At 38.2% G+C, this 18,490-nt stretch overlaps 1 long non-coding RNA gene across 1 annotated transcript in view; it reads left to right on the plus strand.

The window, feature by feature from the left end:
- The window catches only part of LOC129673612 (uncharacterized), a 272,464-nt gene that overhangs the window by 253,205 nt on the left and 769 nt on the right, over positions 1 to 18,490 (plus strand). The gene's annotated exons all lie outside the window — the stretch shown is intronic.

Raw genomic sequence — 18,490 nt, forward strand, 5'->3', positions numbered from 1 at the left:
TACATACACTGTTTTAGTGAGAGCTCAAATATCCTTTAAAGAACCCAACTAAACATAGCCTTGTTTCACTGCTATGTTGGTGTGAAAAAAAAAAAAAATTCAGCCCCAGGGTTGATAAATTGGAACCAAATCTGAATGATTTAAGGCAAGAAAATTCTGCAAGAAAAGCTGGTAAAGTAAAAGTGCAAACGAATTGAAGTGACACTTAAACTTGTTTTTGGTGAAGGTGGTGATTAAAAAGCATTGCTAAAAAAGAAAATCACAGAGTGAATTGGAAGTGAGAAGAGATTTTAAATGGCCAGTTTTGACATTCAATATTTTCTAAATTTCAGCATCTTCATGTTTGAACTAGAATATATATGTACAAACAAGCCTTGAAAATTTCCATTTATTTATATTTGTGTGCCTTGTTCTGATTCTGCCTCAGGGAATGTGGATCATTTTAATGAAAGTGCAGTGGATGCCAATTTCACATAGCTCAATCTAGCATTCTGTTCAACTTAGTTTACTAGATTCACAATGTATGAGGAAAAATAGAGTTCTGACTGGCACTCAGAGCAGAGTATGAGCTCAGACAGTTTTCCTGGTGATTTAGGATTAAGGAATAATTTTTGTTTGAAATACTTAGAGAAACAGAACAAAATACTGAGCGTTGTTTATCTTTTGCTACTTCTGCATGTTTATTTCACTTCTCCACGTTATTTTGCATGGTAAAGAATCACAGACATTTCTACCTGGAAGGGACTTTATGAATCATCTAGTAAAACCTCCTTAAATTTCAGATAAGGAAAATGAGAAAGAGGGGTTATGAAATGTGGCCAAACTTCAAAAAGTACTGAAAAGAAAGTCTAGGATCAGAGTTGATTCCCAGTTCATCATTGTAGCACTCAGGGTTGTAGGCTCCTAAATTAGTAAAACAATATAGTTGAATATCTGCAATTATTTTTATTTTCTCTTTGTGATTTAATTTTCAAATTTATATTTATATAAGTAGTACAGCTAGACATAATTTAAAAATTATGGCACATGAACTGGCTGGGGATAGCAGGGCACTCAAGAAGAACAGAAAATACTTGTTCAAAGCAAGATTGGCTGCCGTCTATCGCACCGGGCCTGGCGAAACCTAATGTTCTTCAGCAAATCCATGGACACCTCTGAACTTGAAGACCAACTATTTTATGACTAGTTACAACAATTAAATAGCATTTCAACCAGTCCGTTTTCTTATGTTTAAAGAAATTTCCTTACCAGTTATGAATATAGCATAGGATTGCAGTGACAGCATTTGCTAGGTGATGGGTAAGGGAGCATACAAGACATTGAAAAATGTGCTCAAATTTACCATTAGACTTTCTCTCTCTTTTTCTTTCTCTTTAAGACAGAGTTTCTCTGTGTAGCTTTGACTGTCCTGGACTAGCTTTGTAGACCAGGCTGGCCTAGAACTCACGAAGATCCACCTGTCTCTGCCTCCCTGAGTTCTGGAATTACAGGCATGTTCCACAGCACCCAGATCCATTAGGTGTTCTATTTTTTTTAATTAATTACACTTTATTCACTTTGTATCCCCCACATGGTTTCCTCCCTCCTCCTGTCCCAATCCCTCCCTTCCTACACCCTCTGCATGCATGCCTCTCCCCAAGTCCAATGATAGGGGAGGTCTTCTATTCCTTCCTTCTGATCCTAGTCAATTAGGTCTCATCAGGAGTGGCTGCATTGTCTTCTTCTGTGGCCTGGTAATGCTGCTTCCCCCCAGGGGGAGGTAATTAAAGAGCAGGCCAATCACGTCAGAGACATGTCAGAGACAGTTCCTGTTCCTATTACAATGGAAACCACTTGGATATTATACTGCCATGAACTACATCTGTAAGGGTCTTAGGTTATCTCCATGCATAGTCCACAGTAAGATCTGGAGAGGACAGGAACTCCACAAGGAGAGCAAGAGAACCATTAGGTGTTCTTTAGCAGGGTATTTAATTAAACACCAACAGAGAATATTTTATAATAAATCCAGTACATGCCCACTAACATTTTGGGGCTATGAGGATGAACATCACATTCAAAGAGGTTCTCTTTTTAGAGACTGCAAGAAATGGGCAATGATCCATCAAAATATAATCACGGTTAGCATATAAAAATTCTCATGAGAAAATTCCATGATCTCATGGTCAAATGAATGATAGATTTATGGTTATAATAAAAGATCTAGTAGATTGGAATCTAGAAATCAATGTTCCTTATAGAAAGTGAAATATGCATAAAATTCTTCCTCAAAAAAATTATACATCTTTCAGTGTGCTCCTTTGTATTATTGTTTTTTTTTTTTTTTTACCTACTGTTGTTGTTTCCTACCACAAATTCTTTGCCTTGCTAAACTCTCTAGAGATAAATTATTGCTATCAATACAACAAGGTAACACATGTGGACCCATATTATTATTCTTTGGTGCATGACTTTTCTGAGTAAATGTCTATTCACTCGAGATAGATTGCTTATGACAGTCCAAGAAATTATTCCTCCAAAGTCTAGCATCATGGATCAATGATTTTATTAGGAATTACTTACAGGAATATGGGTGACTCAAAAGAAAAAAAAAAAGCTACATTGCAAAACATGCCCACTTGAGATTGAGTGATAGTTTTTAAAATCTGCAATTCTGGCAATACCTGAACAACTCTACCAAACGGAGTTTACTTTCCTCTAGCAATTGCTAGGGTAATATATATTTACAGTATTTCAATGACATGAATACTCGATACAATTTTTATTATTCAAGTAATACCTAACATTAGGTTACATAGCCAAGGCATGCAAAAGGCAAAGTATTGTGTAAATAATGTTTCACTATTTGATTCTACATATGAAAGCTATAATTTAAGCCTGACTCTGAACACCATCCTAAAAAGTGTAAGTTCAGTAGGTTCTTAGAGGTTGAGCTTATTATAAATTCATGTATTGCAAATGACATTTGAATGATGACCACATAGTACACATTGTTATATACAAATATTTCTTAGTTTGGAATATGCCTGTCATTATGTACAAGTGAGTGGGATCTGTAATTTATTCTACAATAATTTGAACATATGTTAAAATATTTTCATAAAATGTTTGGTTCTATATACTTGACAAATAATATATGAAAAATTTAAATATATGATATATGAAGGTATGAAGGGAACACTTTCATTTTATTTGATTCTGTTTCAAGAATTCAGAAAGAAACTATTGCCAGACCCAGGTTTATTAACCACATAGCACCTTGATTTTTCTTGATACATTTATCTTCTATTTTGTTCATAAAAGGTGATGTTGAATATTGCCTAGGGAGATTGTTATTTGCATATAGCTAGATTTAGCTACAAAGCTTATGTTATAAAATTATTTTGGCTTTAATTAAGTATTACATAATAAGTTTAGGAATTATTTTTTATTTGTAGTTATAAAATTTATCTGTTTCTGCACAATATATTGCATTTGGAATATTTTTTATTTATTACAATTTATTCACCTTTTATCCCAGCTGTAGCCACACCCTTGTCCCCTACCAATTCTGCCCTCCCTACTTCCCTCATCTCCTCCCGTGCCCTTTCCCTAGACCACTGATAGTGGAGGACCTCCTCCCCGTTCATCTGACCCTAGTCTACCAGGTCTCATCAGGACTGTCTTTCATAGTCTTCCTCTGCAGCCTAGTCAGGCTCTTCCCCCCTCAGGGGGAGGTGATCAAAGAGCCAGCCACTGAGTTCATGTCAGAGACAGCCCTGCTCCCCTTGACAAGGGAGGCCATTTGGAGACTGAGCTGCCACAGGCTACCTCTGTGAAGGGGGTCTAGGTTATTTCCATGAATGATCCTTGATTGGAGTATCAGTGTCAGAAAAAAGCCTAGGCCTAGATTTTTTGATCCTGCTGTTCTCCTTGTTGAGCTTCAGAACCTTCCAGGTTTTTCTATCTACCCCTTCTTTCATAAGATTCCCTAAACTCTGCAAAATGATTGGATATGAGTCTCAGCATTTGCTTTAATACTATGCTGGGTAGAGTCTTTTAGCTGCCCTATGTGGTAGACTCCTATCTTATTTTCACCTTCTCCCAATGTCTATCCCATTCACCTTTCTGAATGAAGATTGAGCGTCTTCTCCAGTGTCCTCCTTCTTGCTTAGCTTCTTTAGGTGTAGACATTTTAGTATGTTTATCCTATATAATATATCTAATATCCACTTATAAGTGAGTATAAACCATGTGTGCCTTTCAGCTTCTTGGATACCTCACTCAGGATGATTTCTAGATCCTACCATTTGCCTGCAAATTTCATGATTTCCTTGTTTTTAATTGCTGAATCTTATTCCATTGTGTAAATGTACCACAATTTCTGTATCCATTCCTCAACTGAGGAACATCTAGGTTGTTTCCAACTTCTGGCTATTATGAATAAAGCGCTACAAACATGGTTGAGCAAATGTCCTTGTTGTATACTTGAGCACATTTTGGATATATTGCTTAGAAGTTGTATAGCTGTACCTTGAGGTAGCACTATTCCTAATTATCGGAGAAAGTGCCAAATTGGTATCCATAGTGTTTGTACAAGTTTACATTCCCACCAGCAATGGAGGATGGTTCCACATTCCCTACATCCTCTTCAGCATGTATTGAATTCTTGATCTTAGGCATTCTGATGGGTTTAAGGGGAAATCTCAGGGTCATTTTGATTTGCATTTCCCTGATAACTAAGGATTTTGAGCATTTCTTTAAGTGTTTCTCTGCCATTTGATATTCCTTTATTGAGAATTCTCTGTTTAGCTCTGTACCCCATTTTTTAATTCAATTATTTGATTTGCTGCTGTTTAAATTCTTGAGTTCCTTATATATTCTGGATATTAGCCCTCTGTCAGATTGGTTGGTGAAAATCCTTTCCCAATGTATAGGAGGTCACGTTGTTCTGAGGACAGTGTCCTTTCCTTTACAGAAACTTTAGAGTATCATGAGGTCCCATTTATTGATTATTGATCTTATAGCCTGTGCTGTTGATGTTCTGTTTAGGAAGTTGTCTCCTGTACCAATAAGTTCAAGGGTATTCCCCACTTTTTATTCCAACAGCTTTAGTGAGTCTGTTTTTATGTTGAGGTCTATGATCTACATGGACTTTAGTTTTGTGCGGGGTGATAAATATAGATCTATTTGCATTTTTCTACACATAGATATCCAGTTAAACCAACACCGTTTGTTGAAGATGCTCTTTTTTCCACTGTATGGTTTTTGCATCTTTGCCTAAAATCAGGTGTCCATAACTGTGTGGGTTTATTTCTGGGTCTTCTCTTCCATTCCATTGGTCTACCAGCCTGTTTCTATGCCAATACCATGCAGTTTTTATTACTGTTGTTCTATAGTACAGCTAGAGATCAGGGATGGAGATACTTCCAGAAGATCTTTTATTGTAGAGGATTTTATTTAGGGATTCTGGATTTATTGTTTTTCCATATAAAGTTGAGAATTTTTCTTTCAAGGTCTGTAAAGAATTCTGTTGGTTACTTGATGGGAATCACATTGAATCTGTAGATTGCTTTTGGTAAGATGGCCATTTTTACTATGTTAATCTTGCCAAGCCATGAGCATGGGAGATCTTTCCGTCTTCTGATATCTGATATCTTCTTCTAATTCTTTCTTCAGAGATTTGAAGTTTTTTTTCATACAAGTCTTTGACTTGCTTATTTAGAGTTACTGGAAGGTACTTTATGTCCTAAGTGGCTATTGTTAAGGGTGTTGTTTCCCTAATTTCTTTCATAGTGCATTTTTCTTCTGTATATCGGATGACTCTTGTTTTTTTTTTTTTTTGTTGTTGTTGTTTTGTTTTGTTTTGTTTTTTAGTCAATTTTGTTTCCAGCAACTTTCCTGAAGGTGTTTATCTGCTGTACGAGTTCCCTGGTAGAATTTTTGTGTTCACTCATGTATACTATCATATCATCTGCAAAAAGTGAGACTTTGACTTCTTTTCCAAACTGAATCCCCTTGATCTCCTTTATTTGTCTTATTGCTCTAGCTAGGACTTCAAGTGCTATGTTAAAGAGGTATGTAGAAAGTGAACAGCCTTGCCTTGTACCTGATTTCAGTTGGTTTAATTTAAATTTCTCTCCATTTATTTTGGTGTTGGCTGTAGGCTTGCTAGATATTGTCTTTATTATATTTAGGTAAGTGCCTGTGTCTCCAGGACTTTAAACATGAATGGGTGTTGGATTTTGTCAAATGCTTTTTCAGCAACTAAAGAGATTATCATGTGTTTTTTTTTTTTTTTCTTTCAGTTTGTTTATATGGTTGATTACATTGTTGGATTTTCGTATATTGAGCTACCCATGCATTCCTGGGATGAAGCCTACTTGGTCATACGAGACAATATCTTTAATGTGTTCTTGTATTTGGTTTTTGAGTATTTTGTTGAGCATTTTTGCATCGATGTTCACAAGGTAGATTGGCCTGAAATTCTCTTTCTTCATTGGATCTTTGTAAGGTTTAAGTACCAAGGTGACTGTGGCTTCATAGAATGAATTTGGTAATGTTCCTTCTGTTTCTATTTTGTGCAATAGTTTGAAGAGTATTGTTGTTAGATCTTCTTTGAAGGTCTGGTAGAATTCTGTGGTGAAACCATCTGGTCCTGGGATTTTTTTTTTTTTTTTTTTATATAGGAGAAGAAAAAGAAGTATCTAAAAGAAAAAGAAAGATCTAAATTTCCAAATTTTCATTTTAATTAAGAATAATGAATATACATAACAGATATTTGAATACACAGCACAGATGCTTGGTTAGTCTGTTACCAAGGGGATCACTAAAGTGGAAGAATTAGTGAAGAAATTGAAAGTACAAGACTGCTTTGCCATATTTACACCTCAGCAAGAGTTCAAGATTTGGGAAATTTATATTCCTATATAAAAGAGGATGTCATATATATATGTATATATTTCTTTAAAAAATATATATATATGGCTTTAGGATCATTATTTCTTGAATTTGTCTGATTATCGGGTGAGGGCTAAAAGCAACTAGAATATGGGATTTGAATGAAATTATAATTTAATCCTTATATATATCTAAAAATATGTATCAGGCACACCAAAATGTACTTAATGATTAGTGATATTCAAACTGATAATGAAAAAAAGAGATGATGACACTTCCTGCCAACAAGCTTCTCTATAATCTAGGTACATCACCCATTTCACCTCACATTTCTTTCACTAGAATTGACCAAGCCCAATATAATAGACAAAAATAATAGTATTGCTTCACTTGCTTTACCTACAGTGCCAAGGGGATGAATTCAATGATCTTATAGGTCTTTCAATCTCTCTAATATTTGTAAAACAACAACTGTCGATATTGAACAAGAAATTTGTTAAATATTTGGAAATTGATAATATAGGATAATAAAAAACAAATGGACAGGGGCATGGGAGTTGATGTGGAAGGGAGGGTGGGTTTGGGAAGGAATGAGGGAGGGCACTACAGCTGGGATACAAAGCAAATAAAATGTAATTAATGTAAAAACTTTGGGCAGAGTACAGGGAATCTTATGAAAGAAGTGGGAAACAGTAAGAGCTGGAGAGGACAGGAACTCCACAAGGAGAGCAACAGAACAAAAATTCTGAGCACAGGGATCTTTCCTTAGACTGATACTCTAAACAAAGATCATGCATGGAGATAACCTAAGACCCCTGCACAGATGTAGCCCATGGCAGTTCAGTATTCAAGTGGGTTCCATCATAATAGGAACAGGGACTGTCTCTGACATGAACTGATTGGCCTGCTTTTGATTACCTCCCCCTGAGGGGGAAGCAGCATTACCTGGCCACAGAAGAAGAAAATGCAACCACTCCTGATGAGAGCTAATTGACTAGGATTAGAAGGAAGGAAGATAGGGGAAGACTTCCCCTATCAGTGGACTTGGGGAGGGGCATGCATGCAAAGGGTGGAGGAAGGGAGGCATTGGGACTGGAGGAGGGAGGGAACCATGTGGGGAATACAAAGTGAATAAAGTGTAATTAATAAAGAATTTAAAAAAACAGAAAAAAATTATGTGGATCAAAGACCTCAACATAAAACCAGACACATTAAATCAGTTAGAAGAAAAAGTGGGGAAGAGCCTAGAACTCATTGGTACAGGAGAAAACTTCCTGAACAGAACACCAACAGCACAGACTCTAAGAGCAACAATCAATAAATGGGACCTCATGTAACTGAAAAGCTTCTGTAAAGCAAAGGACACTGTCATCAAAACAAAACGAATGCCTACAGACTGGGAAAGAATCTTCACTAACCTTTTATCTGAAAGAGGACTAATATCCAGTATATATAAAGAACTAAAGAAGCTGAAAAGCAACAAACCAAGTTATCCAATTAAAAAATAGAAACAGAGCTAAACAGAATTCTCGATAGAGGAATATTGAATGGCAGAGAAACACTTAAAGAAATGCTCAACCTCATTAGCCATCAGGGAAATGCAAATCAAAACGACCCTGAGACTTCCCCTTAAACCCATCAGAATGGCCAAGATGAAAAACTCAAGTGACAGCACATGCTGGAGAGGTTGTCAAGAAAGGGGAACCTTCCTCCACTGCTGGTGGGAATGTAAACTTGTACAGCCACTCTGAAAATTAATCTGACGATTTCTTAGACAACTAGGAATAGTGCTTCCTGAAGATCCACCCATACCACTCCTAGGCATATATCCAAAAGAGGCTCAAGTACACAATAAGGACACTTGCTCAACCATGTTTTTAGCAGCTTTATTTGTAATAGCCAGAAGCTGGAAACAGCCCAGATACCCCTCAACTGAAGAATGAATACAGAAATTATGGTACATCTACACAATGGAATATTACTGAGCAATAAAAAATAAGGAAATCGATTTTGGGGGGCAAGATGGCGGCGCAAGGAGGACTCTCATTCTGAGGAGCAGCACAGCAGGACTGACACAGTGACCAGCAATCAGAACTCGCGGCCATAAAACACAAGTGATTGTGTTTCACAGGTGAGAGGATACCCCACGGTGGGGGATTCAATCAATTTAACTCACCCGGCTAAACCGCAGAAGGGCTCCTGGTTCCACCAGGTGCTTGGTCACCAGCCCAGAGCTACACGCCAGCATGATCTGGTCACTGTCCCAGACTGAACTGTGGGCCCACAATACCACAGACTGGATTTTCCAGTCCAGAGATAACCCCACGGAGCAAGAAACAATTGGGACCGACCTTAGGTCACCCAGACATCCCCTGGAAAAGACTCGGGTTCCGCGGGCGCCCCAGGAGCCAGCCCGGAGCCAGAGCCAGGGACCCAGGACCTGCACAGAGCCCTACTGCGCGCCTGATTCGCTGCCTCAGACAGAACTGTGGGCACCAGGGCACCAGAGACTGTTTCACTGTCAGGTGCAAACCCACAGGGAGGGAAATGGCTGGTCTGATCTCAGAGCACTTAGCCGACACCCCCACCCCAAAAAGGTCTCGGGAAAAATAACCCAGTTTAGGCAGCTGCCAAGGCTCCGAACGGCCAGAAAGGCGGAGCCACAAGCGGGCATCTGTGCCTGTGGGTTCTACACGCCACCCCAGACAGAACAGCGGTACCCAAAGCAAAGACTGGGTGTCTCTGGCAGGAGGAAACCCCCAGCGGAGGGGATCATCAGGTCTAACGCTCAGGACACCCAGCACCAAAAGACTTCCTGGATTCACGCAGACTCTAGGCTCTAATGCAGGCAGGAGCGCTGTCCTCAGCTACCATTATTGAGTTCCCCTAGGGTGCTGGGACACACAGCTGCATCCTCAGACCTACAAAAGCCAGAGAGCCATTACAGCAGCCCTCAGATACTGTGCCAAGGATCAACCAGTTATCGCTAGCTAGACTGACAAAACTGTGGGAATCCCTGGTCCTTCAAGAGGGCTGCACCCACAGCGTCTGGACCAGAGCAGTGCCTGCAGCCACCATCCCAGACAGGGACACACAGCTTCTGGTCCAGAGTGAGGCACCCAGCCTCCACACCAGAGTAGTGCTCCCAGGTGCCAACTCAACCTAGGTACACATTCTCCAGGCCCAGAGCGGAGCACTCAGCCTCTGGCCCAGAGACTTGATGGGCACACCTCTCACTTTCCCGGACAGAACTGTGTGCTCCAGGATAACAGACTGAGTTTCACTGTTGGGAGAAAACCCCACAGCTAGGGAATCAGCAGGTTCTTCAAGAGGACTGTACCTGAAAATTTAGTGAGCAGCACACTAAATTTATAACGAGAAACCCAGCAGTGGGGCAGCTGTCTTGAGAACTTCTATGGGTGAGATCCCCCTCTGCCTAACAAAGACCACAGCTACTACTCAGGGCTATAAACCTGAGGTGAGCAGTGGCAATTCCTCAGAAACACTGGCCATACAATGACCATAACCAAAAAGCAGAGGAGGACTCCTTCAGGAAAAATCATCTTCCGGCCAAGGGGATTCTCCTTACCTCAGGACTCCAGGAAGCACAGAAACTAACAGCCAACACCTAAATCAGTCCAATGGGTAGAGGTCAGCGTAAAAGCTCAACCAACAAAAGACAGAGCAATATGGCATCTCCAGAACCCAGCCATCCAGGGGCGAACAGACCTGGACAACACAGAATAATAGAAAATCAAGAAGATGACCTTACACCGATGATGATGAAGACGATAATAGAGGAAACAAATAAAATACGTAAAGAATTAGAGGAAGATAAAACCAAACAGATCATGGCTATCCATAAAGAAATGGAGGAAGTTAAAGACAAGCAGATTATGGCCATCCTTGAAGAAATACTGGAAGATGCTGCCAAACAGCTTAATTAAATAATTAAATCAGAGAAGAAATAATTAAATCACTGAAAGAAATAAAAGGAACAGAGTTGAAGGAACTAAAAGAAAAAGAGGAAAATACAAGCAGACAGGTGAAGGAAGTAAACAAAACAACTCAAGACCTGAAGATAGAACTGGAAAAATTAAAGAAAACACAAATGGAGGAAATAATGGAGAGGAAGAATTTAGGGAAAAAAACAGGAACTACAGAGGTAAACATAACCAACAGACTACAAGAAATGGAAGAAAGAATCTCAGGTGTAGAAGATACAATGGAAGAAATCGATGTTTCTGTCAAAGAAAATGTTAAATCCAAAAAATTCCTGACACAGACCGTCCAAGAAATCCATGACAATATGAAAAGACAAAACCTAAGAATAATAGGTTTTATAGGAAAAAGAAGACTCCCTTCTCCAAGGCCCAGAAAATATTTTCAACAAAATCATTGAAGAAAATTTCCCCAAGTTAAAGGAGAAGCCAATAAGGATACATGAGGCCTACAGAACACCCAACAAATTTGACCAGAAAAGAAAATTCTCCTGCCATATAATAATCAAAACAGTAAGGATACAGAACAAAGAAAAAATACTAAAAGCTACAAGGGAAAAAGGCCAAGTAACATATAATGGCAAACCCATCAGAATCACACATGACTTTTCAACAGAGATTATGAAAGCCAGAAGGGCCTGGACGGATATCATGCAGACCCTAAGAGAACACAGATGTCAACCCAGGCTACTATACCCTGCAAAACTCTCAGTCCTCATAGACGGAGAAAACAAGATATTCAATGACAAAAACAAATTTCAACAATACCTACACACAAATCCAGCATTACAGAAGATAATGGAAGGGAAAATACAACCCAAGAAAATTAGCTTCTGTCAAGAAAACACAGGAAATAATTAACCTTACTACAGTAAAACAAAAAGCAACCAAGCACACAACCTTATGATCACGGCCAACATCAAAATGAAAGGATCTAACAGCCAGTGGTCATTAATCTCTCTCAACATCAATGGACTCAACTCTCCAATAAAAAGACATAGATTAACAGAATGGATACGTAAACAAAACCCAGCAATCTGTTGCATACAAGAAACACATCTAAGGCACAAAGATAGATATTACTTGAGTGTAAAAGTTTGGAAGACGACTTTCCAAGGAAATGTACCCAAGAAACAAGCAGGAGTAGCCATTCTAATATCTGATAAAATAGACTTACAACCAAAATTAATAAAAAGAGATGGGGAAGAACACTTCATACTCATCAAGGGAAAATTCCACCAGAAAGACATCACAATCCTGAACATCTATGCCCCATATACAAGAGCACCCACATTTGTAAAAGAAACATTGATAAAATTTAAACCACATATAGATCCCCACACATTAATAGTGGGAGACTTCAACACACCACTCTCAACAAAGGACAGGTCAACAAAACAGAAATTAAACAAAGAAACAATATCTCTAACATAAGTCATGAATCAAATGGACCTCACAGACATTTACAGAAGTTTTCACCCAAACACAAAAGAATTTACCTTCTTCTCAGCACCTCATGAAACCTTCTCCAAAATAGACCATATAGTTGGTCACAAAGCAAGCCTCAAAACATACAAGAAGACTGAAATAATCCCTTGTATCTTGTCTGATCACCATGGAATAAAGCTGGACTTCAACAACAACAGAAATAGCAAAAAGCCTACACACACATGAAAACTAAACAACTTGTTACTAAATGACAGCTGGGTCAGGGAAGAAATAAAGAAAGAAATTAAAGTATTCCTAGAACTCAATGAAAATGAAGACACAACATACCCAAACTTGTGGGACACAATGAAAGCAGTGCTAAGAGGAAAGTTCATAGCACTAAGTGCCTTCAAGAAGAAATTTGACACAGCTCATTCTAGCAACTTAATGGCTCACCTAAAAACCCTAGAAAAAGAAGAAGCAGACACACCAAAAAGGAGTAGACAGCTGGAAATTATCAAACTCAGGGCTGAAATCAATCAATTAGAAATAAATAAAACAATTCAAAGAATCAATGAAACCAAGAGCTAGTTCTTTGAGAAAATCAACAAGATTGACAAACTCTTAGCCAAGCTAACTAAAAGGCTGAGAGACACCACCCAAATCAACAAAATCAGAAATGAAAAGGGGGACATAACTACAGACACTGAGGAAATCCAAACAATCATTAAGACTTACTTCAAAAGTCTATACTCAACAAAATTTGAAAATCTAAATGAAATGGACAATTTTCTTGATCGATTTGACTTACCAAAGCTGAATCAGGACCAGGTAAATCAATTAAATAGTCCTATATCCCCCAAAGAAATAGAAGCAGTCATCAAAAGTCTCCCATCCAAAAAAAGCCCAGGACCATATGGCTTTAGCGCAGAATTCTACCAGACCTTCAAAGAAGAGCTAACTCCAATTCTCTTCAAACTATTCCACAAAATAGAAACAGAAGGAATATTACCAAACTCATTCTATGAAGGCACAGTTACCTTGGTACCTAAACCTCACAAAGACTCAACAAAGAAAGAGAATTTCATTGCAATCCCCCTTATGAACATTGATACAAAAATACTTAACAAAATACTTGCAAACCAAATACAAGAACACATCAAAGATATTATCCACTATGACCAAGTAGGCTTCATCCCAGGTATACAGGGGTGGTTCAATATGTGGAAATCCATCAATGTGATCCACCATATTAACAAACTGAAAGAAAAAAAAACACATGATAATCTCCCTAGATGCTGAAAAAGCATTTGACAAAATCCAACATCCATTCATGTTTAAAGTATTGGAGAGATCAGGGATACAAAGCACATATCTAAACATAGTAAAGGCGATATACAGCAAGCCTATAGCCAACATCAAACTGAACGGAGAGAAACTTAAAGCAATCCCACTGAAATCAGGGACAAGACAAGGCTGCCCACTGTCTCCATATCTCTTCAACATAGTGCTGGAAGTCCTTGCTAGAGCAATAAGACAGTTGAAGGAGATCAAGGGGATACCGATGGGAAATGAAGAAGTCAAATTATCACTATTTGCAGATGATATGATAGTATATATGAGTGACCCCAAAAACTCTACCAGGGAACTCCTACAGCTGATAAACACCTTCAGCAAAGTGGCCAGATACAAAATTAACTCAAAAAAATCAGTAGCAACTCCTGTATATAAAAGACAAAAGGGCTGAGAAAGAAATTAGAGAAACAACACCCTTCACAATAGCCACAAATGACATAAAGTACCTTGGTGTAACCCTAACCAAGCAAGTCAAAGACTTGTATGAAAAAAATTTCAAGTCTCTGAAGAAAGAATTAGAGGAAGATATGAGAAGATGGAAAGATCTCCCATGCTCATGGCTTGGCAGGATTAATATAGTAAAAATGGCCATCTTACCAAAAGCAATCTACAGATTTAATGCAATTCCCATCAAATTGCCAACACAATTCTTTACATACCTGGAAAGAAAAATTCTCAACTTCGTATGTAATAACAAGAAACCGAGAATTGCTAAAACAATCCTCTACAATAAAAGATCTTCTGGAGGTATCTCCATCCCTGATCTCAAGCTGTACTATAGAGCAACAGTTATAAAAACTGCATGGTACTGGCATAGAAACAGAATGGTGGATCAATGGAATCGAACAGAAGACCCAGAAATAAACCCACACACTTACGGACACCTGATTTTTGACAAAGATGCCAAAACCATACAATGGAAAAAAGATAGCATCTTCAACAAATGGTGCTGGTCCAATTAGATGTCTACATGTAGAAAAATGAAAATAGATCCATACTTATCACCGTGCACAAAACTGAAGTCCAAGTGGATCAAAGACCTCAACATAAAACCAGACACATTAAATCAGCTAGAAAAAAAAGTGGGGAATACCCTAGAACTCATTGGTACAGGAGAAAACAACCTGAACAGAACACCAACAGCACAGGCTCTAAGAGCAACACTCAATAAATGGGACCTCATGAAACTGAAAAGCTTCTGTAAAGCAAAGTACACCGTCATCAAAACAAAGCAACTGCCTACAGATTGGGAAAAAATCATCACCAACCCTTTATCTGACAGAGGACTCATATCCAGTATATATAAAGAACTAAACAAGCTGAAAAGCAGCAAACCAAGTAATCCACTCAAAAAATGGGGAAAAGAGCTAAAGAGAGAATTCTCTGTAGAGGAATATCGAATGGCAGAGAAGCACTTAAAGAAATGCTCAACCTCATTATCCATTAGGGAAATGCAAATCAAAACAACCCTGAGATTTCACCTTACACCCATGAGAATGGCCAAGATGAAAAACTCAAGGGACAACACATGCTGGAGAGGTTGTGGAGAAAGGGGAACCTTTCTCCATTGTTGGTGGGAGAAAGGTTCTTGTATATGTAAACTTGTATAACCACTCTGGAAATCCAACTAGCGCCTTCTCAGACAACTAGGACTAGCGCTTCCTCAAGATCCAGCCATACCACTCCTAGGCATATACCCAAAAGAGGCTCAAGTACACAAAAAGGACATTTGCTCAACCATGTTTGTAGCAGCTTTATTTGTAATAGCCAGTAGCTGGAAACAGCCCAGTTGCCCCTCAACTGAAGAATGGATGCAGAAACTGTGGTACATCTATACAATGGAGTATTACTCAGTAATGATAAATAAAGAAATCATAAAATTTGTAGGTAAATGGTGGGACCTGGAAAAGATCATCCTGAGTGAGCTGTAACAGAAGCAGAAAGAAACACATGGTGTATACTCACTCATATATACATGTAATATAGGATAAACCTACTAAAATCTGTACATCTAAAGAAAATAATGAAGAGGGTGGGCCCTGACTAAAATACTCAATCTCCATCCTTAAAAGAAAAGAGGATGGACATAAAAAGAAGAAGAAAATAGGAAACAAGTTAGGAACCTGCCACAGAGGGCCTCTGAAATGCCTCTGCCCTGCATGTATCAAAGCAGATGCTGAGACTTATGGCCAACTGTTGGGCAGAGTGCATGGAATCTTATGAAAGAAGAGGGAAATAGTAAGATCTGGAGAAGACAGGAACTCCACAAGGAGAGCAACAGAACCAGAAAATTTGAACACAGGAATCTTTCCAGAGATTCATACTCCAACCAAGTTACATGCATGGAGATAACCTAGAACCTCTGCACAGACATAGCATATGGCAGTTCAGTGTCCAAGTGGGTTACATAGTAATGGGAAGAGGGACTGCCTCTGACATAATCTGATTGGCCTGTTCTTTGATCACCTCTCCCTGAGGGGGGAGCAGTCTTACTAGGCCACAGAAGATGACAATGGAGCCACTCCTGATGAGATCTGATAGACTAAGATCAGAAGGAAGGAGAGGAGAAGGAAGAAGGAAGAGTCCTATCAGTGGACTTGGGAGGGGCTTGTGTGAAGAAGGGGAGGAGGGAATGTAGCATTAGGAGGGGTGGAGGGAGGGTTTTATGGGGGATACAAAGTGAATAAAGTGTAATTAATAAAAAAACAAAAAAATTAAAAATGTATATTAAAAACAAAAACAAAAACAAAATGAAAGAGGAGCCACAAACCTGGCTGCAACTCATCAGTTATGCCAACTTTGCTCTTCAGCTAATAAGAACGTCAGCTTTAAAAATGTGGCTTGTTGAAGGTTTTAGACACTGCTGGGTAGAGTCTTTCAGATGCCCTGTGTGGTAGGCTTCTGTCCTGTTACTTGCTTTCTCCTACTTCCCATGTCCATCCTATTTGTTTTTCTAAATGAGGATTGATTATCTTACTCTAGGACCTTTCTTGTTTAGCTTCTGTAGGTGCACATATTTCAGTATGTTTATCCATCTTAGAGGTTTTGAAACAGGAACTATTTCTGATATGAACTCAATGACTGGTTCCTTTACTCCCCCCCCCACCCCAGAAAGAGGAATAGTCATGCCACAGAGGAGGACTTTGGCAGACAGTCCTGAAGATACCTGATAAGCTAGGTTCAGATGGAAGGGAAGGAGGACCTCCCTTGACAGTGGAATTGGAAAGGGGCAGGTGTAGATGAGGAAGGGATGGTGGGATTGAGAGGGAATGAAGGAGGGGGCTACATCTGGGATACAAAGTAAATAACCTGTGATTAATATAAAAAATTAATGAACAATGTGACTTGTCACTGTGGCAATACCAGACATATAAGTTTTTTTTTTTCTATCAGCTATTGTGCAGGCAAATGCAAAAAAGCATCTCCTTAGTTTCTGTATTTTGTTTCTTTGCTTTTACTAGCACTTGACCCTTATTTTTGTTGTCTTAAGAAGTAGATCAAATTGTATATGCTGAATATTTAATTAAAGTTACGACTTCACATCACTTTAAGTGTGATTATTTTTATAAAGTATAATTTTTTTGTGACAGCAATGAGTGAATATAAACCATATTCAAGTTCATCTGACTAATTAAGAAATTACAAACTATGTTCTTATGTTCCAAAGTGGAATACAAATTACGAGTTGCTAATAATTGCCTTTATCCCCCATGTGATGCTGAATATCAAACTTGGGTTTGAGCCATAAAATAAAATAAAGAAAATTTAAATCTGCTGCATATATTTGACCACCAAGTGTGCTCAATAAAAGCATGAATGGCTCAGTAAAGATGAAGATATAATAAGAAACACCCAAGCCAAACAGAAGATGAAATGATGAAAAATGTAATGATAAGTCATACTGGATGTACAGAAAAAAAGATTCAATATGTGTAAATCTGACATATCAAAAACGCAAGAAAGAGAACACTATATTTGAAAAGATAATCACAAAAGTATTATTTACCAAATAAAATATAATAACTCACAAATTCAAGATGAAATATGTATCTAATCAGAATAAATATAAATGAACCATAAGTATATAATCAGAGAACACTGAAAGATTAAGAGATTAAAATAAACTGGGGATGACAAATTACTTCCAACAGCAGCTATTGTACCAATGACCACATCTTATAAGGTATTTTTAGCATTTGGTTATGATGGTAACTAAGAGCAAAAGTAGCAGCTGGTATTGTTTTGGGCTCTTCTTTGGTCTCTCTGACCTCATGCGGAGGAAAATGGTACCTGCCTTTGAGATTTACCTTCATTAAGCTATATCTTCTAGGAACAATGTGGTTCACTTCATGGAGTGCTGCTGTTCAAATTCACTTTCAAAAATGTTTTTTTATTTTTATTTCATGTACATGAGAGTTTTGCTTCGTGGTATATCTGTGGACCACATGGGTGGAGTTCTCATGGAGATCAGAAAAAGGCACCTGATCGGAATATAACGATAGGAATTATAAAGAGTTAGAAAAATGCTTCAGAAGTGCATCCAGTCCTTTGGCCTATCCATAGCTCCAGCTCCTCAAGTCATTAAAATATGTTTAAATTAGCTTTCAAACCAGCATGTTTCACATGGCTTCTTCATATATTTTTGGTTTTTATTAGCCCTTCTGTTACTCTTCTTTCATCTACCGTCTATCTCCACCCTCATTTAAAATGTTAGGTCCTAATATTTCTGTCCCTGTACCACATAAGCTTATCTATCTATATCTATCTATCTATCCATCCATCTATCTATCTATCTATCTATCTATCTATCTATCTATCTATCTATC

Source organism: Psammomys obesus, unplaced genomic scaffold (genome assembly GCF_907164565.1).
Source record: "Psammomys obesus unplaced genomic scaffold, mPsaObe1.curated_primary_1811, whole genome shotgun sequence".
Taxonomy (NCBI): domain Eukaryota; kingdom Metazoa; phylum Chordata; class Mammalia; order Rodentia; family Muridae; genus Psammomys; species Psammomys obesus.